The sequence below is a fragment of the Mauremys reevesii genome, linkage group 3, assembly GCF_016161935.1.
Source record: "Mauremys reevesii isolate NIE-2019 linkage group 3, ASM1616193v1, whole genome shotgun sequence".
Taxonomy (NCBI): Eukaryota; Metazoa; Chordata; order Testudines; family Geoemydidae; genus Mauremys; species Mauremys reevesii.
This window is the reverse complement of record NC_052625.1, coordinates 150,692,826-150,712,854: the sequence shown is the minus strand read 5'-3', so window position 1 is coordinate 150,712,854 and position 20,029 is coordinate 150,692,826. Positions and strand designations below refer to the sequence as shown.

The window sequence follows — 20,029 nt, the reverse complement described above, 5'->3', positions numbered from 1 at the left end:
ATGTAATCACACCTCCCAGTGCAATGGAGACGTGCTGTTCGCAACTGGCTTTTCCATGCCCTTGCGGATAACCGGTGATCACTAACCAGCAGGATGTCAGCACTTAGCTGAGTGGAGGGAGGTAACCCCCTTCCCAGCCACGGGCAGACACTAGGTCACAGAGCAAGGCAGAGCCTGAGCCAGGAGTAGGCACCAGGGCGAAAGGGTGACACGGGAAGGGTCAGGACCGGCTCGAGCAGGCCCCAGGGGTTGCAGGTCACCAGGCCGGTGCCTGGAGCGCCCGGACTCAGCCCCAGTCTCAGGGCCGTTGTAGTGTCGCGGGGGCAACCGCAGCCGAGGGGCTGGGCCCCGTCGCGCCCCAAGGGCCGGGGCCACCAGCCGGGGGAGGCCCCGGGCAGGCGCCGGCCGGCGGGGGAGAGGACCGGGGCCGTGACGAGCCGCAGCCCGGCCGGCAGCCCCAGGGCCGAACCCGGCGGGGAGTCCCCGTGACGGGCGCGCCGGGCCGGGCCGCGCCTCCCCCTCCGTAGCGCTGACGTCTGCGGCGCCTCCCTGGACTCGGCTCCGGGGCGGGGCTGCAGCCTCGCAGGGGCCGCGGCGGCATCAGCTGGGGACAGAGCGCGGCGGCGGCGGCAGGTAACCGGGGCCGCGCGGCGCAGCAGCGGCCGGCCGGGGCCAGGCTCCCCGGGCAGGAGAGTCCCGCGGCAGGGCCCGGGCCCTCGGCTCGCCACCCCCGGCCCGGGCTCTTCTGTCCCGCCGGGCCACCCCCGGCCCACCGGGGTCCCCACCTCTCCCCCGCCCTGGGGCGCTGGGGTCCGGCTCCCGCTGGCCGCCCGCCCCGGGGTCCCTCCTGCCCCCTCGCCCGGCGCCGCTCCGAGCGCTGCCCTGCGCGGGTGGGGGGGTGGCGGCGGGAGCCCCGCTGCCGGGAGAGCTGGGGGCGCGCACCTGGCGGGGGGGCCAGACGCGCAGGCGAGGTGAAGCGGCCCGGCTGGGAGCAGCCCCGGGGCAGCGGGTCGGGCTGGGAAGGCAGTGGGGGGCTCTGGGGACTTGCTGGGTGAGCTGATCATTAGAAAACTTTCCAAATCAGATTGTGTGTGGCCGTGGCCAGAGCATTGTTCGTAGGGGGCAAGTCTCTTACCCCAGCAGCTGTAGACAAGACACTTATTCATCAGACTGTCTTAGATGCGACTCTCGAAAGTCCCTCTTATACCCCAAGTAGAGGAAACGCTTTGCTAGAGAGGTTAAAGAGGTCAAACGTTAGGAAGAGAGTAGCTAATTCTCTCTCGCATTTTCGTTGTGTGCAGTAGCTCTCTCACCTCACACACCTTTCTTTAAATAAACATACAGTCTGCCAGTTCATTGGGAAGGAGACATAGAAGGGCAAAACTAGCGCATGAGTCCCAAGTAGTCAGACACATTCTGAGCCCCTACACAGTAGTTAAAGAGTCCAGGTCTCATACTGGGGCCTCTAAATTATGTATTTGAAGATTTAAGCAATTGAAAGGGAGAGCTAGGGATTCATCTGGAAGAAGGTAGGCTTTTCCTGGCAGGGTGATTTTTTTTTTCCTTCTCACAGTGAGAACTTTCTTACTGTGCATACATACAGAGAAAGTGCAGTGAAAATGTCATTTTAATCATCTCACTCAGAAATTCCTTCTTGTGGTGTTTTCTTATTCTGTAACAGACATCTCCTGCTAAGGTAAATGCTAAAATTACACTGGGTTTCAGTTGGACTATTGTAGTCTCCATTTCAAAAGGGTAAACATTTCTGTGCGAGTACAACTATACAAAGTAAAGACTCCTTGTGTGGACAAAGCGAGGTTTTGTATCAACTGGTCTAAGGACATATAATCAGGACTGCAAAAAGCATACTTTCTGTTGAAGCTTTTTGCCCTTTTGTGGGTTTGATTACTTTATGCTCATCACTTTCTCAAAAATGATTTACACTATCAAAAAGCTGACTTCTAAGCTCTGTAGCTCCACATTAATTTTCAAGCAGAACAAAGTCTAATAAAAATGTTCTTTCACTGCACAGTTAATCAATCATTACTTGGAATACAATGCACAGTGTATCCTATGTATTGTAGATGCTTACACATGCTTGACCGATGGATTCTTAACTAGTAAATCCTAATAGTACCGGATACCTGTAAAAACTTGAAATGGCTAAATTAATAGACTAGATGAAAGGATGTTTGTTACTTATTACTTAGGTAACTGTTATTGATAGAATGTATCAACCCACACTGTTTTTGTCAAAGGTGAGAGTAAGTGTATGTCATTATTTAAAGTAAGTGTCTTGGCTTACTCATGCAGGGTAAAGAACTTTCTGTGGAATGAGCTAATTTCTGACAATTCAGTTGAATTTATTAGTCTATAAAATAGCCTATGAACTTGTTCTGCAGTGATCAGAGTACAAAGGTCGAGAATGGAGTCAAGTTTTCCTTTATTGCAAAAATTAACAGAGCGTAAAGAGAAACACTCGGGTTAAATTCCATCTATAATTTAGTTCTTCAGAAGGAAATAAGGTTGGTAAAACCTAAGAACAATAGGAATGCTTTTATAATTTTCTTTAAAGCTTCCACTGGATTTTTTTTAAAACAAATTTGTTCCTGTAGTGTTTGATATTCAAACACTGCAGAATTGTGCCTATGAATAAGATCCAGAAAGAGAACATGACTGTAAACAAAAGTGAAACTAATTGATTTAATTTCATTGTCCAGGTTGAGAGAATAAACCTACAATAAAAATAGCAGTGAAATGTAAAATCTTTCATAATCTAAAATGTTTGTTTTTACCATGGTAAAATAAACTTTAATGTGACTGTATCCTTCAGCTACAGTGTTGAGTTGTGCATCAGTAGTCTGTTGTATAGACCGTTCCTATATTGATGGAAGGGGTTTTTCCAGGGGTGTAGTTAATCTGCCTTTCAGAGATGTGGTTGATGGAAGAATTCTTCCGTTGACCTACTTGTGTTTACACTAGGGGTTATTTGATGGAACTGTGGCACTCAGGGCACAACATTTTTCACAATCCTGAATGGCATAGCTAGGTTGATGTAACTTTTAAGTGTAGACCAGACATTAGTAGAAGTACAGTTGCTGCTTCATTATGAAATTTGTTATAAAATTGTAAAGTCAGGAGGAAGACCCCAGCAAAAACAAAAATATGAAGACACTGCTAATTGAGTTGGTAAACTTGTGTCAAAATTCAAAGTGTGAAGCTATATGGAATCTTTGTGATTGTCAAGGATTAAAGCCATAGGATTAAACCAGAAGGCTATTTTAGACCTGTGTGGACTTGCACGTCCAATTCATATTAAATACATCATCATATCTCTTATAATAACATCTCCAGCATGTCCAGAAAAAGCCACTTTATTTAAAATAAATATAGTTTCTATTGCTGTCATTTTAATAGAAATTTGGATATTAAGAGAGATTAAGTTTGTATACAATGTTGAAATGTGGCAGCGTTGTGCTTGCATTCCTGTTATTTTAAATGCTACATTTCTTTGTGCCACCTTGTAGTAAACACTGATAGCTGAGTCCTGAATACATGTATTTTAAAGAAGAACTGACAGACACTTCATTGTAGTTTGCAGTGTTGTTGTAGCCATGTTGGTCCCAGGATACTAAAGAAACAAAGTGGGTGAGTAATATCGTCTATTGCACCAACCTGAAGAAAAGCTCTGTGTAACTCAAGAACTTCTCTTTCACCAACAGAAGTTGGTTGTTTAAAGATAAACAACCTTGTTTATCTCACCCACCTTGTCTCTTTAACTTCACTATACTGACAGTAGAGAATACTATAGGGATATAATGAACATATGGAATAGAATTGCTATTGAATTAAAGGTCTGTTTAAGTTGAATGTGCCTGTGTTATGTGGAAAGCTAAAAGGAGCTGGCGTGATGGACTAAGCAGTCTTCTCTGGTTGTCAGGGGTTCTTAAATTTATAAATTTTTAATATGAAGATGAAGCTATAGATTCTTGGGCTTTTTCATTTGCAGTAGAATTATTTATAATATTTAACTATTAATGATTATACATATAAATGTAATTTTTATGCACTTTACTGGACGTACATATTTTTAATCTAGTGTAACAAAACCCTCAGTATACTGATAGAAATAATTGATCTAGACAAAGTGACTGACTTCTCAGTGGAGTAACCTTTCCTATTAGGAGCAGGAAAGGCGAGTGATTCTATTTCAGGGCCCAATCCAAAATTATTGAAATTAATAGAAAAATTCCCATTGACTTTAGTTGCAGTGGGTTTGAACCCTTAAACAATAATTTGCTATATAGAACCTGGGCTTACTGTACTGTTTTATTTACTATTGAATGGAAAGAGAACCTCTGTGCTAGCTGTCATTTTCGATAACATTTCACAAATGATCCTGCTGAACCTATTTTGCAAAGATGAAGTTAAATGGACAATTCAGTTTTGTTAAAGGCATAGTTTTATCTGATAGTGGATGATTATTTAGTTTACTATAGTAGGTGTGTGTTTTTTTTTTTTAAGTTGACTAGATCTAGTTAATTGGTTGAAATCCAGAAGATTTGAACCAAGTGAAATTTGTATGTTGAAGTACACACCCAATAGCACTAAAGCAATAAATCTGGCAGGTACACAAATCTTGCTTTTATCGGGTAGGGCAGTGGTTATTTGATTAAGTGGCAGCAGCTTTTTGAAGTAAAACTAAGCTGCCTACTTTTATAGATTGCCTGGAGCTTGGTCTGCCCTCAAAAATTTTGATGCTCACAGGATTAAATCAAGTACTTAGAAAGCATGGGTAAACACAGTCTTATGAGCATTACAAGTATTGTTTATATTTATGTTATCTCTGAGCAAATCCTGCTCTTGACTGATAACTCAGAGCTCAGTCTTGCTCATCTGTCAACTGCTCTGACTCTACTTTGCTCTCAGGCTTGCGTAAAGCTATTGAGGAAGTATTTGTATGGACCCACATCTATTCACAGCCTCCGGGATCCTGGCTAGTGCGAGTGCAGTCGCGCCATTGTTAGTGAGAGATTACATATTTGTGAGCAGCAAGTTCAGCCACTTTAATCTTAATTTTACATGGAAATTTCGGAACATACCCAGCATTTAGATGACAGGGTACAAGAATTAAAAATATCAAAACAGATATTTTAGTGATTGCAACACGCTTCATTTAGATGTCTCTATGTGGATAAGGAATTGAATAAGATGCATGTATGCTTAGCTTTATGGAGTCATTGAAAGTTACCATTTTTTCCCAAATAGTATTTGCTGATCACTTTAAGCCTAATACTACTTCTGTACCCATGCAGGTGGGTTAAGTTACTGGAAGGTGTTCAGAGAGTTGAGTGATCCTCTAGTGTATTGTATGTTTCTGCTGCAGTGATAATAGTGTTGTCTGTGTGTCCCACAGGATGAAGCTGTTGTTACATCTTCTGTTTTCTATTGTTTTTTCCTTTTGGTTTCTGGATTAACTGACGTCTGTCAGTGTCATTCTTCCCGCCCTCCCCCCATTTACATTTTCTAAAATTAGACCTGCCAGCTATGTATTGGTTTGTGGGAACACATGCACATTGTATCATTCCTTTGCTGTCCTGTAGCTATTCTGTGTTGGGATCAAGCTATTTTTCTGAGACTAATATTCTTGTAAATTTCAATAACTGTGACGGCTTGCCCCCCACTTCCGAGTGCCACCTGATGTACTGGGGTACCACTGGGCCCACCTGCTCCACCAGCCTGGGCCTCCTCACCCTGTCCTGCTAAGTCAGGCCCTTAAGCCTTCTCTAGCACACACACAGGTAGGGACACACCCAGTTGCAGAAAGACACAGACACTGAAATCAGTACTGCCTGGGAAGGCTTAGCTAAGGAATTGCCCAGCACTCAAGTGCATTCCTGCCTGGGACCTCCGAAGAATAGAGCTGTTGAGTAATAAGACAAAGGGGTTAGAGGCAGGACTGTGTGCCCCTTCCCTGCTGGAATCAGGGCCCTGCAGCCCTTGACCTGTGGTTTCGGGGTGGGGTGGGGTGGAGGGACAGCAGCTGGGCAGTGCTCCCCTGTCCCACAGCTGTGGCTAGCTCTGCTGGCGGCTGCAGCCAGGGCCGTGCAACCCAGCCCTGTGGCTTCCACTGGCTTCCCAAGCTGCAGCCAGCTCCAGAGCTGGGGCTGCGCACTCCCTGCTGTGCCCGAGCCCTGCCACTTCTGCCGGAGGCTATGCTGCAGCCAGGGCCGTGCACTCCAGCCGCATGTGTGCCCTGTGACATCCCAGGGCCATGAGCCCCCTCCCTGGCTGCAGCCAGCTCCAGAGCTGGGGCTATGCATCCCATTGCACCCCATCCCCATGGCTTCCACCCGGGACTGCAGCCAGGGTCCTGCGCCCCAGCCCCATGGTGGGAGTTGCAGTGGGGGCTGTGTGCCCCGTGGTGTCCCAGGGCCACGTGCCCCCTCCCGAGCTGCAGTCAGCTCCAGAGCTGGGGCTGCACACCCCACTGCCCCGTTGCGCCCCAGCCCCGTGGCTTCCGCCTGTGGCAGGAGCTGCAGCAGGGGCTGTGCACCTCTGCCCCATGATGTCCCAGGGCCATGTGCCCCCTCCTGGCTGTAGCCAGGGTTTGGGGGGGCTTCAGCTGGGGCCATGCACCCCTATCCTGCAGCTGTGGCGAGCTCCGGAGTGGGGAGCTGTGCCCTCCACTGCAGCCGCTGGAGCCAGGGCTGAGTCCCCTGCCATGGTGGGAGTCTTGGCCTGTCAGTCCCCCTCTTCCCCCAATGGGACTCCATTCCTCCCCCTATTTAGCCCTGGCCCCGGTTATTTTTTGTAAAGTCATGGATAGCTCAGGGGCTCCATGAATTTTTGTTTATTGCCCGTGGCCTGTCCTTAACTTTTACTAAAGATAACTGTGACAAAATCTTAGCCTTAATTATGAACAAACACCAAGAATAGAGCTGTTGAGTAAGAAGACAATTTTTACTTAAGATTTTTCAGAGTAGGGCTACACTTCAAGATAAAAAAAAAGTGAAATTAATAAAAATACTCTAATGTTCTATCATTTTGCTTCTGTTGAAACTTGGCAAACAGTGGTTGGCCTTGGATTTTTTATTTTACCAGTAAGAAGTTTGTTTTTCTTGTGTTGAAATATTGTCTCCTCAACTTTCAGACAGTATGGATAACCACACCATTAACATAATATTTTTTCCCAGAACTAATAAGTTGGTTATGTAGAATGGTCATCTGTGGTAATGACTTATTAAAAGACAGACAAAAAATGAAGTGAAAAGTGAAGTTTCCATCTTTCTCTAGAATTAAAGCTGGCTTTAAAAAAGAAACTATTGTGAACTATATTAAAAAAAAAAAAAGGTGTGGGAGTCCGGTGGCACCTTAAATACTAACAGATTTATTTAGGCATAAGTTTTAATGGGTAAAAAAACCCTACTTCTTCAGATGCATGGAGTGAAAATTACAGAAACAGACATAAATATATATTGGCACATGAAGAGAAGGGAGTTACCTTACAAGTGGAGAACCAAATTGATGGTGTTAAGTTTGCAAAGTTTTCAAAGTTTAAGTCAGCAGTTTCTCTTTGAAGTCTTTTTTTTTTTAATTGAAGAATGGTTACTTTTAAATCTGTTATTGAGTGTCCAAGGAGATTGAAGTGTTCTCCTACTGGCTTTTGTATGTTACCATTCCTGATCCACAAACATGCACCAGCTGAATTTAGCCCTATGAAGTGGAAATCCATCAACTTCATGAAAAAACTTGCACAGATATAGACAGATATCATCTTCCTCTCCAATTGTAAACAGCTGGACATCATACCAAATGGACTGAAGGTAAAAAATCCATTGCAATCGACATACTACACTGAATATGGTGAGAGATTGTGTCACATACTCTCAAAGAAACTGAGGAACCACCTGATCAGCATCCTGTAATTTTCACTCCATGCATGTGAAGAAATCATTTTTTTACCCACAAAATCTTATGCCCAAATAAATCTGTTAGTCTTTAAGGTGCCACCGGACTTCTCGTTGTTTTTATGGATATAGACAGATTAGAGAGAGTGCCTCTCCTCTGATATTGTGAACTATGAAGACAGAATTTTTTGAACTGAGTGGAAATTTATATAATTGTGTAAATCTGTCAAAAAGTTCGTAACAAATGTCAGGGGCATGTGGCTGGAATATTTGTAATCATTCCATGAGGAAAGCAGTTCATAGGGAAATTATGTACCAGAGTGCATAAAAGGTTAGGCTTGGTTCGGTTCCTTTGTTTTTATTGTATCAACATAAGTAATAGTTTAAAGATTTTTTTTTATGGTTTATATCTGATAATAAAAAGAAGTAGTTGCTGTAATGTGGGTGTAAAATACTGTATGACAGTTATCAGCTAGCATTCTACAGACACATCTAATAAAGGTCTCAACACCTGAAATCTGATATTTCAGCTCTTCTTAAGTAAATATTTAATGAAAGTAGTCTAGATAACTGTAAGACTGAAAACATCTGAAGGGCAAAATATTTTCAGAAGTATGCAGTATAATTTTTTGTCTTCTGTGGATATTAGTGAATAAAAATCGTAGTTTTTGAAATTATATCCAATGTATGGAATATGTAATATTTAAACCTTTTAATAAGTTGCACTAAAGTTAAAACTGATGTGTTTTGAGTGTCTAATTTTTATAGATGGTTGACACACAAAATCATACAGTATTGAAAACCATTTGAGCAATTTTTCCTTGACTTATGCATGTTTCATCTTTGAGATTCAATACTTAATACTGTAGTTGAGAGAGAATACTAGGAGCAACTGAGGTACAATTGCCTTGTTTGGTTTACTGCTAGTTTCTAAAATACATGCTGAGATGCAGTAGAGAAGCAGAAATTATTGTGATTATATTTGAAAGGGCTCCAACATTGATCCAGAGAATGTATTTTACCCTACACCTGTGTCTGTCAAATTGTTTAAAATGATAATTAAAAATAGAATAAGAAAACACCTGGAAGATCATGATATGATCGGGTCTAACCAACAGAGATTCTGCAAAATAAAATTCTCTCTAATCTGTTAGAATTCTTTGAATCTCTCAGTGGATAAGAGAGCATTTACAAAATTTATTTAAACTACCAAAAGGTCTTTAACAACGTTCAACACAAGAAGCTAATAGAGAAGATAAGTAGCTATGGGGTGAGAGACAAAGTATTGTCATGGATTAAAAACTGGGTTGAAGACAGCAAGCAAAGAGTAGGATTAAATTGTAATTTTTCATCATTGCAAAAGGCTATATATTAGGTCCCCATGTTGTTTAATACAATTAAGCTTGGAATAATTTGATTTAAAAACAATTTTTTTGACAGATAACATCGGTATTTATTTCTAAGATTTTTTTTGTATTTTTATCGATTTAAATTTTCACAGTTGCAGGAAATTTTGGGAGGATCAGTAGTGTGGGTCAGACAATAATTTAGTGACAATAGACATTAAGATTCAAAGAGTTCATTCTTTATAGCTGAGAAAACATATTGTCAACATCGAATGTCAAAATATACAAAGTAAAATCCTTAAATAAAACTTTAATAAATTCTCTAGCAGCAATTTTCTTACTTTGTCTATATTATTGATGGAAATATAGATATATTTTGGTTTGTTGTGTGTACGGTGAAATTGATGTTTATTGACAGCGACTAAAAAATCTCATCCTTCCAAACCTTAAATATATTAATTAACTGGAAGAGGGATGAGTAGTGAGGTAGCAAAACTTTCAGATGGCATAAAGTTATTTAAATTAGTCAAGATCAAGTAGAAGTGTGGTGAACTTCAGACGCAACTAAATAAGTTAGGTGAATGGTTAGCATCATCGGGCAAATTAACTGTATCTGCTCAAGAAAGGGAGCTGGGTGTTGTGGAGAACTCAATAAAAACTTCTGCTCAATGTGCTGCTGTGGTCAAAAAAGCAAACAAGATGTTAAGTTGCATAAGGAATGGGATGGTGACTGAAACAAAAATATTATGCTTTTATATATATCAACAATGCAGCCTCATCTGGAGACTGTATTTTGCTTGCAGAATTAGAGGGGGTTCAGAGAAGGTGACAATGATCAAGGGCATGAAAATCTCACATTTGAAGATATTGAGAAGACTGGGATTGTACACCTAAAAGTGGAGAGGAATAAGAGGGGACAGGATAAAAATATAAAATAGCGAATGGTATAGAGAAGCTAAACTCAGTAACTTCTGTTCTCCCTTTCTGATTTTTAAAAAAAAGAGAAAAGGGACCTTGAGTGGAAATTAAAAGGTGGAAAACTCAAAAACTGACAAGACAGTGATTTTGACATGTATAATTAAACCGTGGAACTTACTACAATGGAAAGTTGTTGATGTCAATGTCTTAATAAGATTTAAAAAGGAATTGGCTATTTATATGGACATCAAGAATATTCATTTGTTATAATTAACTATAACAGTTTTTTGGAAATGCTAAACCTCCTGCTGCTGAGTTTAACCCAGTCTCTAATAGTTAAGAGATCAAGAGAAGATCTGTTTGAGGGCAGATTGTCCCACATCTGCCTAATGGAGGGTTGCTATTGAGGCATCTGGTATTGGTCTCTTTCCAGCAGTAGTAATTACTAGAGATTGTTGTTGAGGATACTGAACATTATTATAAAGAGAAGGGTGGTTGTACTTCAGGTGTGACACTTCTCTTGAAGAGTGAGCGTGCTGTCTGTCTGAACAGTATTCCATGTAAGGGACACCTGTGCTCCAGAGAGTGCTTCCTTGGCTTTCAACGCTTTTCTAGGTGCGGCTCAAGGTTGGTGACAGCAAGCATTTTTAGAAGCTATTTTCGCTGGTGTTTGCTAAAATTCAGAGAATAATGAGCCAGGCCTATCTCTTCTCTCAGGGCTGAGCAAGGATGACGCCGATGAATTCTTTAATGTGACTGTGTTGGTTTGCTGGTGGAGAGGGAGGAAAATGCAAGCTGTGAATTTGCCAAAATATGTGCATTCAGAATGGCAGAAGTTGTGGGGGGTGGGGGTGGGGAGGAATGGTTTTCTAGTAAGTCTAATATAGACAAATGTGAGAGCAGCGGACAGGCTCTTGGGAAAGGGAAGTTATGGAGGATCTACATGGGGGTAAAGAAAGGAAATTTAGTGATGGAAGTAAACATTTAAGTGAGGCTGGGCTGGGGGAACAAATTGGTTGCTACTTTTTGAAGCTCAGCTGTTAGCACTCTTCAAATTACTAAATCTAAATGGGAATTATTCCCTTCCCCCCACCACATCCATTATGCTCTGAAACATCTACTGTAAATTACTGGCCTACCCTAAGATTCAGGTGTCCATTAAAAGGATGAATTGGAACCTGTTACAGGGCTTTAGTGCAGATTATCTAGTAATACTACACTTAAATTGAGATCCTTATGGCCTGCTGTGGTCTCTACGCTGGGTAAAAGGGCTGGAGAGGAATAAAACCCTGTGTTTGGCTGGGGGAGGATACCCCCAGTGCAGGCACTGTAAAAGCTTTGATGCTGTCCTCTGAAGACACCCTTGCAAACCCTGGCATAGGGGGGCATACCAGGGAAAGTGTTGAGATGGGGACACGGCATTGTGGAGGTCCTGGGCTGCGCTGCAAACCACAGAGCATCCTAAGGAAATTAGCATAATTTAGACAGACCCTCAGGATTATCTAAATAGTTCTGGGGGCCTCTAAGAAACGAAGCATAACATTTCATCATTGGAGTTTATAAAATAACTCTGTTTGCAAGAAGTGGATTGATTCTCTGGAGTGAAGAAGCAGCAATGTAAACTGTTTGTCTCCCCAAGTCCCTTACAGGGAGCTTGCTTGCCCTTTCAGATAGCATTTTGTGGCTATCTGTCCAGTCACAAGTGTGCGTAAGTCAGTTGTCTTTTGTGTAAAAGGCAGGGAAGCTCATTTTGAAGTTGGAGGAGGGGAAGGGATGCAGAATCTGAAGAGGAACGGAGGAGATGAGAGTCCAGGAAATGGCACATCATAATAATGTAAATCTAGTAATTTTCCTTATTACATTCCTTCTTGTAGTGAAAACGTGGCTGATGAAAAATCCTCCCTTAAATTTTTTTTTTTAATTTTAAAAAATATTAATTTAAGACTGTAACAACAATAAGCCACACCTAGGTAGTTATGGTTATTAAAGCATTTCCTGGGTGGTTCAAGTTACATGCTTGAAGTATGCACCTAGTCCATCTGTAATGACTTATTGCCACGTGTTTTATTGGCATTACCACAGGGAGACTTGTATATAATTCTCTAGGAGAGAGAGAGAGAGACAGCAGAAACGTCAGAGTTTAAACTTGTACATTTGGTTCCTTATAGTAAATACTTCTGCATTGGAAAAGGATTGTCAATCAGCACAGGTTGGTAGGCATGTAACTGAATTCATTGCTTTATAGTAGCTGTCGGGTGTTTATGAAGTTCATACAGGTAGATTCACCCAAGGTTCAAATTGAGCTGCTAGTTGGTGGCACAGTTTTCTAGTTCGTCATTTTCACGTAACAAAAACAAATGTTTCTAGCCCTTTTAAAGGAGAACTGCTGCACCTGTGATTTTTGACCGACTAAAACTTTCTTCCTCTCCAGATCATAACAGACTTCGTTAGCTTGCAAGATGTGCTGTAAGGCCCATCTTTTCTCCCTTGCCTGTGAGGAGAAGGGTACTGGGTATGACTGGTGGCACTGGTGAGAGACTGGTGATTTGTGGGGTGGGTCAATTATATTCTGTTGTTTATGTTGTTACTGGCTTATTGAATTTGATGGGGGGGAGGGTGGAACTGATGGGTGTGTTAGCTTCAGTGTATTTTTTTTAAAAGATTGTATAGGGCACTTAGAGTAGTAAGTGAGTGCTCTTTTTATTGTTTATAAATATCTAGATAAAGCAATAACTTTGGAAAGTAAAAAAGAGGAAATTCACATCTTAATGGGACATTAACTCTGAAACTTCCTGTTAACTTTATGCTAATAGTGTTAATTCTCACTCTTCATGTTAGCCGAAACAAACAGCTGCTTTGGGATTGTGGGTGAAGCTTGGGCTTCCCCAAATCCAATGTTGGATGTGCTCTTTTTCTAACTGTAATCTGTTTCTTTTAAATAACTTTGCACTTTCTATAAAAGTGATCAAAAATTATCTTCAGCCCTGCTTATAGTTTAATTTAAGAGGACAAGAGGTATAGCCTGTTTAATTTATTTAGCATGGGAAGGCTGTTGGAAAGGGTGGAACCGAGGTGAAGAGAGGGTGGAGGCTCCAATAACATGGTATAATGGGGACACTGACTCATTTATTAGCCATCTGTTTCTCTGAATGGTTCTGTTTATGCTCCAGTTTAATGGACCATGAGTTACTCTGATGGACTTGATACACACTTTTTCCTTACAAAATGTAAAAGAAATATAAAGTGCTTATGTATATAATTTTTATGTTTTGAGTAGTTAATCATAAATAAGTACATGCAAAAGAATATTCTCCTACCCTTTGTAAAAAAGGGACTTAAATACAGAAGGACAAAGTGAATCACACCACCACGCAGGTAAGAGTATATTTTATAGGTACGACATTTCTGAGTAATGTCCTCAAAATCAAGGTATGGTAGTTCAGTATATGTGCGTTCTCAGTGAGACCAAGGATACCCTCATTGCAAGTAGTCTAGTGAGAACTAGAAAGAGAAAAATAAGAAGTAAAAATACGGGGTAGGGGAGCCATACCAGCCAGAGAGAGCTGTCCATGGGAAGTAGTATAGGTTTGCTGGCACGTATCCAGCCAAGGATGGATGGAAGAGTGTTGTGAGTCGGAGGGCAAGCTGTATCTTTGCTATCTCTGTGGCACCCCTTCCAGGTGACAGGCCTATACTTGCACTTCTTTCAGAGTGGAATCCCTCAATTCACCCCACATTTGACCAGACCACAGCACCCCCTGTTTGCCAACCATTTTGCCTCAGCAGGTCCGACAGAGTTTGGACTCTGCTACAGATGTCTCCCTGGGAGCTTATGATAAGTATGAAGTTGCAATGACAGAGAATAGCTTCCTCCAAACATGGTATGATTAATATTTGATAGCAATATAACCAAGCAAGAGGTAAGGTTAACATAACAAAATCTTAAATGCATATTGTTTTACCTTAACTGTCATGGGAAGGCTAAGTTTAAGTAGATCCCACTTGACTTAGGCATCACCCACCCCCTTCAAGTGGTTGAGGAGGACAGGCTACACTGCTGCAACCTCTGCCGCTCTTGAGGTCTGACCTCTCTAGTCTGCTTGCCTGTGACCTCAGGGAGAGACAGTATTTTTATCCATTTAAAAGTTCCTTTGTTCAAGAGTTCCCACCTTAAGATCCACCGAGGTTTCAAGCAGGGCTCCTGGTCAAATGCAACATTCTCGGTGGGTTGGAGGCAAACTTTCAGCAGTGACTTCCTTTTATTGTCTGTTAGAGCACCTTTGGGTTTCATAGATCCAGCTACACCACAAGACTCAAACAAAAGAGAGAGATACGGTTTTCTTAAAATTAAATAAAGATCTGTCCTCTAGTCTTTGCAGAGGGGTACCCAGCGTTGTGATAATCATGGTGCGCTGTGGATCTGTTAGGATATGATTTTCTAGGACTCTTTAGTGATATAAAGAGATAGAAAACATAATTTAAAAGGTTTTAGTTTTCTGGGTTTCTTGAAGAATATTTATTTTAATAAAGCCTTAAAAATATCCCTCGAAATCCAAACACTACCTGCAGCAGAGGTTGTGGGTTCCCCCCCAAGAGGGAGAAGTGCTAGAGACTCCATGAAGTCCACTAGGAACTTTGTTGTTGCTATTGATTTTACATGGAAGGTGCTCAGATATTACAGAGATACCCAGGAGTATAAAACCCTAAAATAGATACATTTTTTTAAAACCACCAGTTCGATAAACTGGCCATTTTTAGATATTGTCCTCGTTATCATGATTGCAGTGTGTGCTGCTTGTGTACTTCCAAAAAACCATTTCCCTCGAGGAGAAGAATGCTAAATGGGTGTATCACCTACATGTAGGTGGAACAGAGAAGATCCATGCTGGAATTAGTGCAAAATTAAGAACCTGTCTCTAGAATAAGTTACTGTTGGATTTACCAATATTTACTAAAGTTCATGGGTATTGAATACTTCTTGTAAACATTTGACATGAGGAGGCCTGTTATATAAAGTCCAAAAAAGTGCCTGTGAGTTTGATGGGTGGCCTTGAATTGGATTGCTTTGGTGCAGAAGGCCATGAAACCAAAATGGATACTTTAAAAAGTGTGTGCAATGAAATCTCCAGAATGTTTTCTTATATGGTTATTAAACCAGGGTTGGGTTTTTGAGTTCATTAGTAACTCTCAGATATGGGAAGGGGCAAAGAGACTTACCATAAGTCAGTTTGGAAGGTCCAGGGGAAGCATCTTCAGACTTCGGAGTTAGTAACAATACATTTTTAAGACGGAGGGATTTCCAGGTCTAGTCAGTCAGATCATGCTGGAGTTGGTATAATGAGTTGAAGGTGCTGTTCCTGAGATCACAGAAGGTGTTAAATCTTCTTATATATTTTTTTATTCTAAGTTTCTTTGAAGCTTGATTAAGAATTATTTGGCTTTATCCTCCTTTCCAAAGGATTGAGTAACTGGATAATAGGTTTAAATGTGCCAGATAAAACACATGGATCCTGCAGCAATTGATCTAAGTGATCTAATTAAATTTGGAAGAAAGATTTTTTTTTCCTCTCACTTGTGTCACCTGGGAAAATACTAATGATATGTAACAGGTAGAGTTAAATTGGGTTGTGACTGTCTTTGGGGGATGGTGGTGGGGAGGTTATGAGTAGTGAAATATGATTTAAAAACAAGTGCTATGCCAGCTTCTCTGAGGTGCATCACGTGTCCAACCTCCCCTCCCCCAAACATATCATTGACCTCTGAGAAATCCAATAGCTGATTTATTTTCTTGATGTTAGAAGAAGAGCCGCTGTTGCAACATTCCTAGATTATATTTCTGGGCATCTAGGGCAGGAGTGCATAGAACTGGTGCAGCCTAACATAGCATTTTCTGATTGCCGTAGGAGAAGGCTATGTTGATTACAAAGCTGTGTTGGCCACATCTTAGAAGTCCACATCAAGTACCCCACTCCTAATTTTGGGAAACACTACATGTGATTATCCCAACCCTCCCTTCTCCACCAGATGGCCCTAAGAAAGGGTAGTAATTTACCCTGATGTATTTTACAAAGGAGTTTCTCTTGCATTTGTTGTTTGTGTCAGGAAGTCCTGTTTCCTAAGTATGGGGAAAAATACATATGCAGTTGCTTAAGAGGTAGTAGTAGGTGCATGTGCGTTGCTAAATACACATTTTAAAACTTTTTTTTAACCTCCGAAGAAACTGTTCAGAAACTCTGTACTCTTTGTGAACACTTAAAATCTACCTGTGTCAAGATAATTCATACGTTTTTGATGTAGTGTATTTCTGAAAAATTTGAGAATGTTATTGATAACATTATCTGAGTGAGAAATATAAAATTATTCTGATTTCTAAAAAACATTGTACAGAGACCTAATCAGAGATGTCATTTGGAGAACACCTTTAAAAAGGTTTGGGATTTTAATCTTCCTATATTTTTTTTTTAAACCTAATGTTGTTAATACTTAAGGTGATTTTTGGACATCTGCCTCAATTTTTCTTGTTGTTTTGTAAGTAACATACACAGTATGTCCCCTGATTTTTGCCTGGGTGTTTCAGATAAATATTTGTTAAATGGCAGGATGGGAAATGGAGAGAATTGGAAGGGGTAAGGCAGGTGAGTGCTCTGAGGTGAATAGGGAACTTTGATGTATTTGTGTGTAGGTACTTGCTTTGTGGGTTGTATAGCATATTTTGGTATTCTGAAATTTATAAATGTAAACTTTATTGCATTTTTTTCCTTAAGGTTTTTTAGCATTAATATGGGCAGATCTGATGACTTCCAGAGTAGTTTTAAAAATAACTGAAGTGTACATTGTACTCTAATAATAAATATGATGATAATAATAATAATGTCTAGTACTTTTTATCAGTAAATCTGAAAGTGCTTTACAAAGGAAGCAGTAGGAATTCAACCCAGATTACTAAGGAATATATCAATAGCTTAGTTTCTGGAATTTGGCCAAGTAGTGTGTGTATGACATTTTGGTAATGTGCTTAAGTGTTGGCTTTTGCATTTAAACAATGCTTTTGTTACCTCCAGTCTCCCTTTCTACAGGTCAGTTGTGCAGAGGTTATTCTCACGAGAAGAAAGGAAACTGCAGTGTAAATTAGATTCAACAAAAAATGAAAGCCATAGTGTAAACTGAACAAAGGTTACGTTTCTGTTTAAAAAAATGCTAAGGAAAGAGCATTTTGTCACATAGTGAAACTGCAGAACTCACAGCTTCCTGACTTCCTGCTGCTGTTTCCTGGTTTCCAGTTTATATCCTCACCTTCTGGGGAGATAGCACTTCTATCTGGTTAGGCTACAGTAGCCACTGGATTGCAGTCAGACTACACTATGGGTGTTTTTTTCTGCAACGGCTACATGAGCATCTGGCTTGACAAACCCATGTCAGGTAGGGCTCATGTTAGTTGCATTTGATTAGTTGTATTTCAGTTTTAATATGGATTATATTTGTCTACAATTATTGGTTGTTTGACCTTCCATTTGGTGCCAGGCAGTGATGTCACAAATTCCCAGTTAATGCGTAGCAGTGACCTCACTGAGAAGATTTGGACCTCCCATAATGTGGATGTTTGGTTAAAGGATGGGATGAGCCTGAAATCTTTCCTCTCATTGAAATGATCTGTTTAACTTCAGACACTAGCTGCAAAGGCAGTCAATGCCTGCCTTATTTTTCCATCCCTCTTTGGGGAGTAGAAACAGGAAGATGGAGATTTATTTGTGGGGAAGGGTGGAAATATATGGCAATGTAAATTTCGATAGGCATGGTATTGGGAGGGGAGGGGCATGGAAGTACTATATTTTTCATCCAGGCTAGTAGGCAAAGGGTAATTACATTTCTTAGCAGCTTTTCAAGCCCTGAAAACATACAGGAAATTCAAACAACATACTATACCTTGAAGACGGAGAGAGTCATGGTGGATTCTGCTTTATGGTAACAATAGGATCTCAAAGCCATGTGAAAGCCCTGGTTTAAAAAAAAATGTATCCATGCTCCTTAAAGGTTGTTGAAGGGAAAAAATGAAAGTGGTGGCACAGGAAAGATCTAGATCCCAATTTACACCTCCAAACCCCCTTGCCCTCGCCCCCAACAAGTTTGAAAAAGAAAATTAGTGACTTGACATGATTTGTCTGTGCATAGATAGTATTTCTTGATTAGTTCCTAGCAGTTTTAACAGGTTGCTGTTCTAGCATGATGTTTATTGTGAGTTTGAAGTTAGTCACAGCCTAGCAGAATTTTAACTGCTTGTGTCACTAAATTTGGGGAGAATTGAGGATAATTTATAATTATCCTGTTTTTTTAAAGAAGATTATGATTGGTTATAACATCTCTGAAAGGAAAAAAATATTTTGGTAACTATTTGAGCTCTATAATAACGAAGATTTTTAAAGTAAACATGGTGCTGAAATACTACCCAGAGTTTTGCTCTGTATATATTAGACCTATACTTGACTTTCATTGTAACCACTCTGAGTAACTCTCAAATTTGTGATTGGAGTTGTAGGGCAAAATACCCAGAGAGCAATAGAGTAGACTGCCATTGTTAGGGACCGAATAAATAATTAAAGGAATATTGTGTTTGTTTAAATATGTTTTGGGAAGCTGCAGACTTTTAACCTGAAGCAGCATTCCTGCAGATGGATGCTAGAGCTCTGGATTCGTATCTCACAGTAATTGCAAACAGAACTTAATAAACAAGAAGAAAAAATATCCTAGTTTGAAAATGTGTTTGGAGATACCACAGCTTTTCCCTGTCAGCTGTGTCCATTGTAAGGTACAGTATGTATATTAGACACAAATTGATCATTTTCCCATCCATTCTTCAAATATACAATTGATAAATTGCAACTCCTGGGGGTTGGGCCAAGTATGCAGACATCTCAGGTACTCCCTTAGCTTATGAAAACTGGAAATCTTCATTGCTAGAATTCCTTACAGAGCCAACGAGAGAAGAGGGTGTTCTTGTTCAGTTCCCATAGGAAAAAATGTGGAATTTAAGTTATTTATGATACTCATTGATGAATTAAGTGGAAATAAATCACTGGTGCTAGATATTGCTCAGTAAAGTTCTGTAGAAACTTAAGAATTAAGTGACCTTTCTGCTATCAAAAATGTGTAGCTGACTTGGTTGATGGATTACTATTCAGGAAGGCTCTCTGAATAGCCTTATAAAAGGTCTTGGAAATTAGATTGCTGTAAATCAGTTGAAGAAAATATTAGTTATAAAATGCCCATGCAAGCATTACTAGTATATTAAAAATATTTTTGGAGGGAAATAAACTAAATGAAGGAGAACTGTAGTTATTTGGACTGCCAAAAGCCTTCAATGTCACTCATATAAAACGTATTGGGAATTTGGACAACACCCAATCTATGTGTCTCTTTAACATTAAATTCCTATAAGGAGTGAGAGCTGCTCATTTCCACTGCCAGGGAGTCATCAGCCTTTGTGTAAAGAAGAGTAGCTGGAACTGAACTCAAGAGGTTATGCATGTGGCGAGAGAAAGGGCTTTGAGAAATTTGCTGTCAATAACATACCGTCCATTGCTGAAATTTGTCATCTCATCATCAAGATGGTACACAGCCTTGGGGGTTTTATGGACTCTCTGTTGCTGTTATAAATGCCAATGAGTGTGGTGGGTAAAAATGCTTTGGTCTGTCTGCAGAAGACTGCACTATTCTATCAGACTCTGACCTGGCCCCATGCATTTTTGACCTCTAGGCTTGATTCTTATAGTTTGTTCTATGCCAAAATAGCTCTGTTTAGTACTGAATGTTGCAGTTCACCTACCAAAATACATGGGCCGCTAAAAGCACATTGTCCTA

At 40.7% G+C, this 20,029-nt stretch overlaps 1 protein-coding gene across 5 annotated transcripts in view; it reads left to right on the top strand.

Moving 5' to 3' along the window:
- Positions 1–517: 517 nt before the first annotated feature.
- Positions 518–20,029, top strand: part of MYO6 (myosin VI) — a 160,180-nt gene continuing 140,668 nt past the window's right edge. For all 5 annotated transcript variants that reach the window (XR_005596381.1, XM_039531197.1, XM_039531204.1 and 2 more), the window contains exon 1: positions 518–633. The gene's annotated coding sequence lies outside the window, so the exon portion shown is untranslated. The remainder of the gene's footprint in view (positions 634–20,029) is intronic.